This window comes from Brachycentrus maculatus, unplaced genomic scaffold (assembly GCF_059751285.1).
Source record: "Brachycentrus maculatus isolate JH-2025_06_01 unplaced genomic scaffold, ASM5975128v1 h1tg000057l, whole genome shotgun sequence".
In the NCBI taxonomy this organism is placed as follows: Eukaryota; Metazoa; Arthropoda; class Insecta; order Trichoptera; family Brachycentridae; genus Brachycentrus; species Brachycentrus maculatus.
In genome coordinates, this window is record NW_028280811.1 from 1,916,444 (window position 1) to 1,930,000 (window position 13,557).

Sequence of the window (13,557 nt, forward strand, 5' to 3'; positions counted from 1 at the left end):
CATATTGTAGGCTGGTTAAGCGATCACTTTATACACCCGAAATATTTACCATTCTACTCATAATTGACATTTTGATGAAATTTTTGGAACTTATATACATATTCATATAACGTATAACGCTTAATGTAAGAGTCCACGAGAGCCGTTTGATCTATGATTCGTTTGAGAAAGCTTTTATTTACCACATACTATTTTGTTTAGATGCATGCAAGATCGAAACTGGATCATTTAACATAAAATTAAAATTAAAATTTTTATGCAGCTCTTGTATTTGACAAGATTATTTTATTCTCAACATTTTAAAGTGTGTGAACGAGGATATTGACGCACCCAAAAATGCTGTTAATATATAATATGTATTAAAAAAATGTATTTAAAAAAATATATTTTTACCATTCATATTTAAAAAAATGGTCCTTTGTAAAAAAAAACTGTTTGGTGAATAAATGAAATTTGGTACCACAGTGCCTCAACGTAGGTTCCTTCGTGTTAGATAGATATAAGTTATTATACACAATTAAAAAAAAACACTGATCGTTAAAATTATCGTTCAAGTTTATCATTAATTCCATTGAAATGTTTAATAAACCGACGAAATGAAAATAATATATAATTTCTCGAAATGTCATAAAATATTCTAAGATATGAAAAGGAAAAAAAATGTTTTGATATTTTGTTATGATTTATAAAAATAACATATTTTGTAGGCCTACAATATACGTTTAAGTTAACAAATAATAAAACATTAATACTATTATTTCTCAATTCAATCGGTTGGTATTAAATTTTTAAATGAAAGTATTTCATCAAAATAACACGTGTATATTGAAAAACATTAGTATTTTTCGTATAATTAAAAACTACCTGGAATTTAAATATGAAATGCTATTAAATTACAACATTTTAAGTGTGTCCAAATACTTGTTCACAAAATCTGGATTATCTCCAATTACAGGAGTTAAATAAAATATTAAATGAAATTAGTTAAATATTGATTTATTCTTGAAAAAATATAATTATCACAATGCGAAAATAATTGTAAGTCCATGTTTGTTTGGAAATATTATATGAAATGATTTTCTACGAAAAAAATATCATGATTCTTTTGAATTTAAGAATTGTTCACAAAATCTGGATTATGTCCAATTACAGGAGTTAAATAAAATATTAAATTAAACTACTTAAATATTGATGTATTCTTGAAAAAATCTAATTATCACAATGCGAAAATAATTGTAATTCCATGTTTGTTTGGAAATATTATATGAAATGATTTTCTACGAAAAAAATATCATGATTCTTTTGAATTTAAGAATTGTTCACAAAATCTGGATTATGTCCAATTACAGGAGTTAAATAAAATATTAAATTAAATTAGTTAAGTATTGATGTATTCTTAAAAAAATCTAATTATTACAATGCGAAAATAATTGTAAGTCCATGTTTGTTTGGAAATATTATATAAAATGATTTTCTACGAAAAAAATATCATGATTCTTTTGAATTTAAGTAAACAGCTTGAGAATTAAGTGGGCGAATCAGACCACTTGACTCGTTTTACCCCACTTTCTGGGAAGGCGGAATGATAAGATGTTCAAAATCATTTCAATTCCTCAAGAATAAATTTGAGATAAATGAATAAATAAATTAAATTTGCGTCTAATCAGAAGCAAGCCTTACCAAGAAAAAAATGGGTAGAATTTAAATTTTTAATAAAATACCGATCATATGGTTTTGTTACAGATAACATCCTATTTTGTTAGATTTAAGAGGGAATATACAAAATGTTTGGTTTAGTGTTTTCAGAATTTAATGCATAATTGTTTTTTTTTGCACAAAATTTTTAATGTAGGATTTGAAAAAAAAAAACTTAATGTTGTTTTGATGAATAACGAAATAGTGAATCGCAATAAAAAAGTATAATGTCACATAAATACTTAACAAACGTACCATTTATTTTACTATAAAATGCACATTTAATGTAAATATATTATTAGATTAAAACCAATATCTTTAGCTTTTCCACTTTATTTTTATTTGATCAGCGACCGGGTTTCGTCGTTACCGACATCATCAGACTGGTCTATCACCAGTCATCACCAGTCTGATGATGTCGGTGACGACGAAATCCGGTCGCTGGTCAAATAAAAATAAAGTGGAAAAGCTAAAAATATTGGTTTTAATCTAATAATATATAACTAACTAACCATTACGCCGCTTCCCCGCAGGGGTAGGCAGAGAGAATAGAGCGCCACACCACTCTGTCCTTGCAAACATTCTTCGCCTCTTCCACGTTCATGCATCTCCTCATACATACCCGCCGATTGTTACGACTCCTAACCTGACCACTTTCAAGTATTTGGCATACCTGATCGTGCCATGTTTTTTTAATAATATATTAAAAATGCAATTCCATCACGAAGTCAGTGGATAATATAAATCTATTAAATAAAAATTTACTGTTGTTGCTACTCAAAACATATCACATCGTCAACTGATTTTGAATTATAAATAATCCACATTCTACTCAACTATCATATTCACAATAAAAAGTTAGTTGGTACGAAAATTCAATAACGCAAATAAATGCTTTTGGATGACGTTAAAACTAAGGGAATTGAAGAAGTTTATATATTTTTTTTCATTTATATCTTTAAATATATATTAGGTATAATAAAGAGCAATTAATAAGTTAATTTTGACTGTTTAAAACTATATTTCTACTCCGAATCGATAACTTACAGCACCTAACTAATTAATTTCTGAAAATTCGATATTTACTTCTTGTATCTAATTTACGGAACGAGTTTTCTTGTAGTTTAATATTTCTTAAGAAAAGCTTGTGAAAACTGGTTTTATATTTTAACTTTCCTCGGTTTTATGTGGTTATAAAATTTTATTCTCACTTAAGTGATAGTAAAAAGATTTAAAAGACCTTTGAGCACCTTGTCCTGCATTTATTTACCATGATTTTATTGAAATCCCAAAATACCTAAAGAAGATTTAAAGGAAATGTGAAATTTCAAGTATTTGTGGGGATTACCATCTATCATGGTATGTTCGAGTATTCGTTTGATACACTGTGCATTCAATATTTACTATTCTGCGAATTATTGAATTTTAATAGTGTTTACTATTGTATATTTCAAGTGACATTCCACATATCGTTACTCTATATTTAGTAACTATAACTGTGTTCCCTAAATACCTTAATACATTCTGTAAATATCATAAAAAACGATTTTTCAAATTACAAAACATAAAAATAGTGTCATGAAATTAATGAAATAGATTATAAATTTTATAAACGTGCTTAAAAAAATAACACAATATTTTCCAATGTTTTTAATCAAACAAGATATTTATAATAATTTTTTTGTTGTTGTTTAAATAAACAAATATTTTTTTTTTCTTTTGGAAAAATCACGTCATATTCTTTATAAATAATCAAATTGGTGGTATTAAAAAAGTAATTTAGAACAATATAAAGGACTGATAAAAAACTTATTTCAAATTTAATAAAATGCTTCCGGCTCTTTAAACTCATTTGTATTCTACATATTAAATAATATCATGGTCCAAAGTGGCCTTTTTTATTGTTAAAAAGGTCGTTCTTTTTATTGAATATATAATATTATAGTTTATAAAAGAGTAAAACATTGTTTTTTTAATTTTAAATTGGTAGAAGATTTGAAAAAAAACGTGATTTTTCACACTAGTTTCAAGGAGAATGGGGTTCTCTAAATATTTTCCCCTCTAAAAAAATCATGAGATGATCAAATATTTAAATTATTCGTTGGTTCTAAATCATAAATTTTATAAAACTATTCATCAGTTTAGGTACAACGTTTCATTTGAACATGTATGTGTGAATATATACTATCTTGTTATTGTCTTTTACATATGAGATATATTAAAATATATTTTCATAAAAAAAACTTTTGAAGGCATTGCCAGCGCGATCTGTTAAATGTAACAACAACACACGTAATGTACGACGCAACAATGGTTGTGGGTATCGTATACCCACAAACATTGTTGAAATAAAAATTGTTTGTCGTTATTAATTGTAAGAAATATGCGCTCTCTCTTTTCTTTAATTTTTATTTAACCAGACTGAGCCACGACAACGCATGACTGGGTACTTTTAGTTTTTCTTCTTTTTCTTTTTATTCATTCTCAAGATCTGTTCAAACAGATCATGTGATCGTCGATCTTTTTGGAGGTCTGCTTGGGGTTTTACGTCCTTCAGGGTTTCCTTGAAAGGCGATATATGGAAGTCTGTCTTCTGACTTTCTGTTAACATGTTCATTCAGTACTGCCTTCGTTGTCGTCCCCACTTCACGATATTTGCCGTCTTACACATGCTTCAGATATCAGTGTTTCTTACACGGCCTCACGGTATATTACAAAAATAATGCGATCTTTTCAAATAAAATTAAAATTAAAAAATTATATATTTCTTTTAAAATAAATTTAGTCACCTCAGGGTTAAAGAGTTTACGTATTATTGTGTTAGTAAACTATATATAATAAAACAGCCTTCTAATACCAGGGTAGGAAAGTATAATTTATAAAGCAGAAACCTCCGGTGACAAATCCCAAACTATTTTCCGATGCTTTCTAAAAAGCAAAAAGCAATCTCCTTCGGCGACATGACCTTTACAAAAGCTGATATTTTTTGCGCAAGCTCCTAAAAGCACCGAAATACAACCAAAGTTTTCAATTCACCGTCTGAATAATGTCTCTCGCGCCGAGTTACGTCTGTTATCTATATAAATGCGACCACTGAGCTAATATGCAGAATATCTGAAAAAAATACAGTATTTGGCTCCTTACATTCATGAAAAGGCTGAGTAAAAAACAACATACATTTTTATGATTTATGATGTCTGCCTCCGTAGCGTAATGGTCAGCACGCTCGGCTACCATTCTGGAGGCTCCGGGCTCGATTCCCAGGGGGGTTCAAATTAATATTTGTGACTTTTTCACTGTATTATTTATTCAATACTACCCTGAACTGGTTCCTGAAGCGGAGGGTTGATCACCTTTCCTTCATGTGCAAACGATCAAGATAACACTGCGTTATATGACGCAGTGCCCTATTCACCATGGGGGTGCAGATAAGGGTTTTATATTATTATTTATGATTAATGAAGTACTTTGAAGTCATATTGGTCAAGTTAAAATAAATAAGGTATACTCGGCTACGGGTAAATGTAGCTAGGTTTGACATTCAACCAATTTGAAATAAAAAAAATAAACAAAGTTTATATTTGTGGTATGTTTTTTAAATGCAAGTAAAAAATGAAAACATAAAATATATATGAAACAATAATGTAATAAAAAACATTGAAAATGCTAAATGTCAGGATTTGTCAAAAAGTAAACTGTTTGCATAAGCAATGTTAAGTTATTGCGTATTCTGCTGTTATGCCCAATAGATGGCGCTGCCATAGAAATATAAACATAAGTGTTAAATTAAACTATATGTGAAGGGTGTTTTTTTAGGGGTACACGAATTTTAATTTCCCCAATAATGGTGGCAACCGCCGTGTAGCGTGTTGCGCCTTCTTGTTGAAATCACAGCTCTGTCACACCAATGCCAATCAACTGAAGTACGAAAAAGTCAGTAATCAGGGTTCTGTAGCGCTTTCCATTGACCGTAACATTCTGGCCGGCATCATGTTTTTAAAAATATGGGCCAATGATTCCACCTGCTCATAAAGCACACCAAACAGTAATTTTTAATTAATATAAGGGCGTCTCGACAAAAGCTTCTGGGTTTTCTTCACTGTTATTAATTTTGCAATTCTGCTTATCGACAGTCATTTAAAAAAAAACCTCATCCGTGAACAATATTTTGCGTTAAAAAGAGGATTAAACTGAATACTGTTTTCGGCCCATTCACCAAACCTACGATGTCATAATGGTCATTCAGTCTTTTTATGGTGAAATGATAAAACGTACTGATTGCAAATCAACTATCAACTGTCAAATTGACAGTCTTTAGAAACAGACAGTCAAAGTTGCTAGTTTTATAACCAAACCTCTAAAAAAACACCCTATATATGTATATATTGATAGTATCATACAATAGAAATTGAATTGAGGTTTTCATAATAAACCAACATGAATTTTACAAATGATATTTAGCTCAAGGAAATTTGAATGTGATTTTAACTAATTAAAAGAAATTAGGTTTTCATTTCAGAAATTTAAAAGATAACAATCATCGAGAAAGGGAGGAAAACGTATTTAATGTGGCTGAAGTTACCATTTTGCCTGGCACCCTTATTGATTTGGGAGGTGTTTTTTTAGGAATGGAGAAACTTAATTTTAAAATTCACAGAATTCTTCCCTTGTCTACCCCTAAAATTATACAAGGCGGAGCGCGCTTCAGTGACTTGATTTAAAATGGGAACCTTTCAAAGGTACGCAAACACTTCTTGACTTGTTCAAATGTTTCAGGAGAAGACTTCTTATCTTTGATCAAAAATCAACGTTGGACTTTTAATAAGATAGTTTGTCATTCAAGACTGTCAAATTTACTTTATGTTAAAATAATAATTACTGCCAGCTTTTCTAGATGATATCCTTGAACAAGGTTTATTAGAAATAGTACCCCTTTTGAAAAACTTGTTGATTTAAAATTATCAAGTTAAAACTAATTTTATGGGTCACGTGGTTCGTATTTATTTGATTTTTTCTTTGATTTATCTTTTATCGTATACTTAAAAAAATACTAATCATGCTATTATGTTTGTTTTACTCGAATTATTGAGATTTGTTATCGTATGTTTATACACACATGAACAGTGGAACTCTTCATAACGAGCATGATTCGTTCCAGAATCTTACTCGTTAACCAAAACATTCGTTAAGCGAAACAATATGCAATATCGAAGATGTCGTTGGGTGGGGAAGGCAACGAAGAAGACAACGGTATGCACATGTGAGGACAATGGAACCATCTAGACTCCATTACATTGCACTGCCCGACCAACCCCAAGGTAGATGACTTCCGGACAAACCACCAAAGAGATAGATTGAAAGCTGTGAATCGACATCGTAAGAGGCTAATCCCTCTTAAAAACAGGCCACAAAGCCTACACAAAGTAAAAGAAGAATAAATACTTGAGGGTAGTCAATCGGGAGTTGGAATAATAGGAGAGTATGCATAAGGAGATGCATGTATATGAAAGAGACAACGTTTTTTGGCAAAGACAAATTGATGTGGCATTCTAGTCTCTCTGTCTACCTCTGCGGTGAAGCGGCGTAATGGTACGATAATAATTTGGTTTTTAATCGAATTTGAGTATATAAAAGAAAAACTAGGTTCATAAAATACATTTTGAAACAAAAACTCGTTGTTCGTTTATATTATTATATGATTGAGGCAGAGTAATCAGGTATAGTAAAATATTAATCATTTTTTAAATTTTACTTTATAATAGGATAAAAGTTTTTCATACTACGTTTTGCTGACTCATATGTTTCGTGAATAAAAGTACTAAAATTATTATTTAAAAACAGGTACTTTCTGCCACGCAATTTCTTTGTTAAACAAATTCTCTGGTATATCCTATATATGTAATACATTTACGAATTTATATATATTTATATATATAAATACATGTAGCTATTATATTATAATTACTTCATGTTTATTATTATAACTACCCTTGAAGGTAGTTTAAAGATCCGAAATCTTAGAATGTCCATTTTGAAGAAGCAAATAGAATACTAACATGTATTTTTATTGGTTATTTAGTGGGCGTTTAGAGGGAGGGTGGAAGCCTTAACGAGCACTCTACCGAAAATATATGCACAATAATAAATTTTTACTACTCTCCGATCACCCGTCTGATAAAATATTATTTATTTTACGTTATTTTCGTTTCGGATTAAGCCGTTGGCAGTTGAGCGTGCGTGCTTTTATTTCTTATAGTAAATACAAAATAATATTCAGTTTGGGAATAAAGCATTATTCACGCAACCATTCTTTACCCTTTCAGAACTAAGTCAATTACTTTTTTGTGTCTATTTGAATTCACATTATTTTTAGTTTTAAATTACATTGTACTTTGGATACAACGACACAAATATAACGTTGAGTAAGGGAGTTTAAAAACCCATATTACTTTGAAAGCTTCTACCAGATCTGATATAGAGCTTTGGGCTTTCTAATACAGTGTTCCGCAAAGTGTGTGCCGCGGCACGTGGTGATTAGTTTGTGTGCCGTGAAAAAAGGTCTAGTTTTATTAAGATAACACACCTTGAAATAGCTGAAAGCTAAGTGAGTGAGGCGCTTTGTTGAGCGAAGAGCGTAAAGATAAGGATTTTTGTCTCTGAATATTATTTAATAAATAAAAAGAGCAGTCTTATCAACAATTGTTCCAATTTTTTTCGCCTGTGCTCAGGTAAGTAGGCTCACATTTTGCATCAAACATCATATGTTATGTATGTTTTTGGATTATATTAATTTTATTAACAAATCAACATTAAATAACCTTTTTTTTTCTTAGATGTACCTCTAAAAATTCTCGATTTGGCAAGTGTACCTTGAAGAGAAAAAAGTTTGCGGAACACTATTCTAACTGACCACTCTTGCAAATAAATTTTTAAGGGGCTAAAGTTTTAAGTTTGCAAAAATTATAAAAAATACCAAAATTGTACCCAGATTATTAATATTAAAAAGCTTTCAATGACCCTTAATCAGAAAGTATCAATGTAAATAAATACAAATTTGTTTAACCGCCTCTAGGTACACAAAGTTCTGGTTGCAACCTTAACGTGTAGAAAATAATCATGCTGTTGCCAAAACAAGGATGAAAGTAGACTTAATGCAATATCGTAATGCGATCTCTTAGAGTCTAAGAGTTAGACACATGTAACGTTATAGTAGTTGAAATAAATTAATAGTCAGTAAAAATAGAGGGTGTGAAAGGGTTGAAGGACAAAGGTCGCTGTGAATTTTCTTCAAATAGAGGTTTTATACAAAAAATAATATAAAAAAGTTGTTAACACGTGATTGAGAAACAGAATGGTTTACGAGTATAAACGAGGTAAGAGTTTAGAACTTTCTTTATTTTATACAATTTATGAATTTAAAACAAGTCTTTTGAAAGTCACGGTTGTTAAAAAACATATATTTTAAGAGTTTATATAAGTATATCTAAAAAAATATGATGCATTGATGGTTTCAAATGTTTTATGAGATTTTACTAAGTTATGTATTTTTCTTCTTTATTTTGGACTAAGTCCTGTTATTCTTCGGTCCACTCCTGGGAGGTGGAAGACCAGCTGTCTCTCCGTCGTTAAGGTAGTCTTTCTGGCGGTCTGTTACCTCTTGCACTGCTGTCTGCTGCTATTTTTACCACTCGATCCGAACTTGCTCTTACCACACGATTTCTTTAGAGCCGTCTTCTTTCTCTACCCATTGCAAGACATCTTCGCAATCACAGATTTTTCTTATTTCAGTGCCAACAACTTCGATTAAATTATATTAAATTTATTCAATAATTAATATGCACACTGCATACTAACATTTAAGGCGTATATATTAAAAACACAAATTTTAAAAGTAGGCAAGAAGACTCTTGTTTAATATGTAGAAGAATTCCGCTTCGGAATACTCCTTCAGAAATATGGAACATATTAATATCCAGTGTGATACTGTTCAACATAGCGGTAGCTTTTCTTACAGACATAACCATCGGCAGGTTGGTCTTGTATATAGGAACGTGAAACAATCTATGACGACGCTGTCTAAGGTAACTATCGGGATTATACAGATCAATGCTTCGGATAATTTCAGAATAATCGATCATACCGCGCAACAATCGGTAAAAATTCGCAATCAAATACACATTCCTTCTAGTCTTTAAACTGTTGTAGCCAAGCATACCCTGGAGTAACTTAGCTTTGTTAGTAATTTAACTCCGCCAATGCCGGTCCCAAGCCCGGATTCAAAAGGAGGAGGGTTCCTGGGTGAGGTTAGCAGCCTACCTAGGGTAAAAAAAGAGCATGCTTACAGCATCGAACACCAAGCCTCGGAACACGGTGGATCCCCAAAACTAACCAAAAACTTGTATTTTTCCATGAGACAAATTTGACAAGTACGGGTCATATATAAAGAAAACCCGAACATGTAGTTAGCCAGCCAATAGAAATGGATCTTCCTCGAAATTTATCTAAAGGAAGACCGAAAAATTCATGGGTGCTGCACAAAGATAACATGATTCGTAGGCATAGCATAGGTGAAAAGAAGAATCTATAACCTGAGGACGAGGACATCCAGAGGTCGTCCAGAACAGAAGGATCTATAACCTGAGGACAAGTAGAGCTGACCTTAGTAGTCTACAAAGACGGGATGAAGTCAGGAAGAAGAAGGGTCTTGTATGACACCTACTTCTATTTCATATATTTACAATACGTAACCATTACCCTATCCTTCAAATAAGTTTGAATGGTATTGGAATGTAATATTTCTTTTAAAAAATATGGGAAACACAAATTTTTACTTATTTATTTTTTTACAAAAATGTTGATAAAATTAGTATATAACCACTCACGGTGAGTGGTTATATACTAATTTTATTAACATTTTTGTAAAAAAATTAATAAGTAAAAATGACTAACCACAAAATAAATGCTTTAAATATTAATAATATTGAGAATACAAATTTTTATATTTTTCATACAAACGATAATAATTCTGTATATTTGCTTGTGTTTTTTTTAAAATTATATTTGTTTTTTTTATTTATATTTTTCAGGTTTTTGGAAAATACTTTATCAGATTATTTTAATTCATTGATATTTTTTTTAATATTTCAATATACCCGTACATATTTATCTACTAATACGTTATTTTGATGAGAATATTAAAGTCTGAGTACTTACTCCTTCTGAGTGGCTTTTCAAGTAATCCCACAATCAGTAAATTTCTTAGTATGTGGAATAATTGGAATAAAAAATACTACCTATAAATTTTGTTTTCATATTCATGAAATAATATTTTCACACGTAATTACTTAATTATCAATTTTCAAGGTGAGATAGCAATTCTGAAGTTTGAATTTAAAAAGTTATCCGTTGACATACGAAACATTCAATATGATAGTACTATGACTGTCAGTCATAGGTAAAATAGTAAATATTACAAAGTGTATGAAAAACATGATAACTGCTATCCGGAGTTCCAGTAAAATCCGGAAATTTATGCACATATAGTTAATTACAATTAATTTATTTTTAATAAAAGTGTTCTTAAACTTTTTCTTTAAATACTGCGTTTTACAAAAGAATGAGTGTATTTTATTATAATTTCATATTTAAGATTGCGTGATAGTAATTTAAATTTATGTATAAAGAGCATTAAACTTTGAATATTAATAATGTCGAATAGAAAATTTGCTAAATTTTACTTTCGTTGAAAGTATTTTGGTTTGTACTTTATGGTCGTTATAGTTAATGATCTCGTGACAACTTTTATATAGAGAACAATAATTACTAGAAGAGATTTGAATGGCATAATTTATTTCTGACTTCTAATTAATAAAATACTCAATTGTATTTATATAAGAAAAAAGGCAGAAAAGAGATGTTTAAATGGTTCAAATACGTTTAACGGATCGATAAAGAATGGTTAAATAAATATTTATTACCTGAATATAATATTAAAAACAAATAAATATTAATGTTGCATAATTTTGGAAGAGCCTAATATTATATGCAAAATGTTTTAATTTGTACCAGAAGATGAAAACAATTGTAGTTTTCGAAACTAGTCGTAAATAAAATAAAACTCGATTAAGTGGATTATTCAAGTGTTTAATTTTAATCAAATAACATATGCAAATGTAGAATGAAGTGACGTTCTATCCTTTATGCCTATCCCTACAGGGGACAAGAGTGATGGTTAAGTAGTTTTATAAAATATATTTTACTCTTTCTATAAGGGTCGTGATACTTAAATTAAATTTAAAGGTCAATGGAATGTCAAAAGTAGTTCCCTGCTTAAAATGTCAGTCAAAATAAAAGCTTCACTTTATTTTTGACAGTAAAGTTAACCTAGTAGGGTCATTAAATTTCTAAGTAAATTGCAGTAGCTAACATAAAGTAGCTTCTAGAAATATTTTATAGAAATCAACCGTACAGCTTCCATTTTAGAGGCTTGTCTAGACGTGTTAGAGAAGGGTGTTGGAACATTTAATAGATCAATAAAATGAATATAACTGTGAAATTCATTTGAAAATTTCCTGGAATTTATTCTTAGTTTTTCAGTCAAAGATTAAATTTATGTAATACTAATATTTTGTTTCAATTGTTTGCAGAAAATCCAAGTTTATGAAGTCAGGACTTCATAAATAATACTTACACAAAAATACAGTACTTTTTAAACAATGACATAAACCATATGATGGGAGAAAAGATATGAGAAAATAAAAAAATTAAATACAAAGAAGCTAAATAAAGTTTGTAGGTGAGTTTAATTATTCGTTCATTTTTATGAATCTTATCACTTTCAAAAAGTATGTATTAAATCAAACTTATTTTATAATGCTTCTAATATTAAAACAATGAGTTTTTAAAATTCTTTTTAAACCATTTATATAAATAACTAATATTTCATAAAATACAACCCTTAAATTGAATACAAAATTGGTTAAAATATGTATGTTACACATATTGTACGAAAATATTAAACTTTAAAAAAATTCTTAACCCTTTAAAATCACTAAGGCTCTTTCTGTTTTTAGTAAAAAAAATGAAATATGCCACTGACTTTATCAAATAACATGATTTAAATTTTTAAATAAAACACTCATATGAGAACATTTTTGAGTTTATTAATATAATACGACTAATTTCGAGAACTACAGATGTTCTCATCAACAAGTGAAAATACATACTTTTGTTTATTTTGTTTTTTTACCTGTCCATAAGAACATCGGTCGATGAATTCGTTGAAAATATTATTAGTACAAAAAAGAACCGTAGAACGGGGCTACTTTGATGTTAACTTGAACATTGATGTGTTACTTGAGCCCAAAAAAAATTAAATCTGTATTTGGTCTACAATAAAGAACGTATCGTGACAATAAGTGTCACCTGTCAGGGAAACAATATGTCGATACGTTCATTATTGTAGACCAAATACAGATCTAAATATTTTTGTACTGGGCTCAAGTAATACAGCAAAGTTCAAGTAGCGTTCTATGGTAATTATTTTTTTGGAATAATTTAAATCTTTTACGATATTGGTTATAACAGAAATATTAATAATATTATATGTAATTTAATAATTATACAAAAAAAGATTTTTGAACTAATTTTATTTTGTTACATTTATAATAAAACTGAAACGCACTCTCAGTTTTTTACATTTATAAACTGTACATACATAAAAATCTACATACACATACGAGTAGGTACTATTAAATCAGAATCCCTACTCAGCCCTTATTCTACCCAACCATTGAAGTAAAGGAAATCAAGCTTTTGGAAACGTGACTGTGAATATTTTGCATCTGATTTAACTGAAAACAA

General features: G+C 29.6%; 1 protein-coding gene across 1 annotated transcript in view; it reads right to left on the bottom strand.

Moving 5' to 3' along the window:
* The window catches only part of LOC148311768 (neuronal growth regulator 1-like), a 58,375-nt gene that overhangs the window by 27,042 nt on the left and 17,776 nt on the right, over nt 1-13,557 (bottom strand). The gene's annotated exons all lie outside the window — the stretch shown is intronic.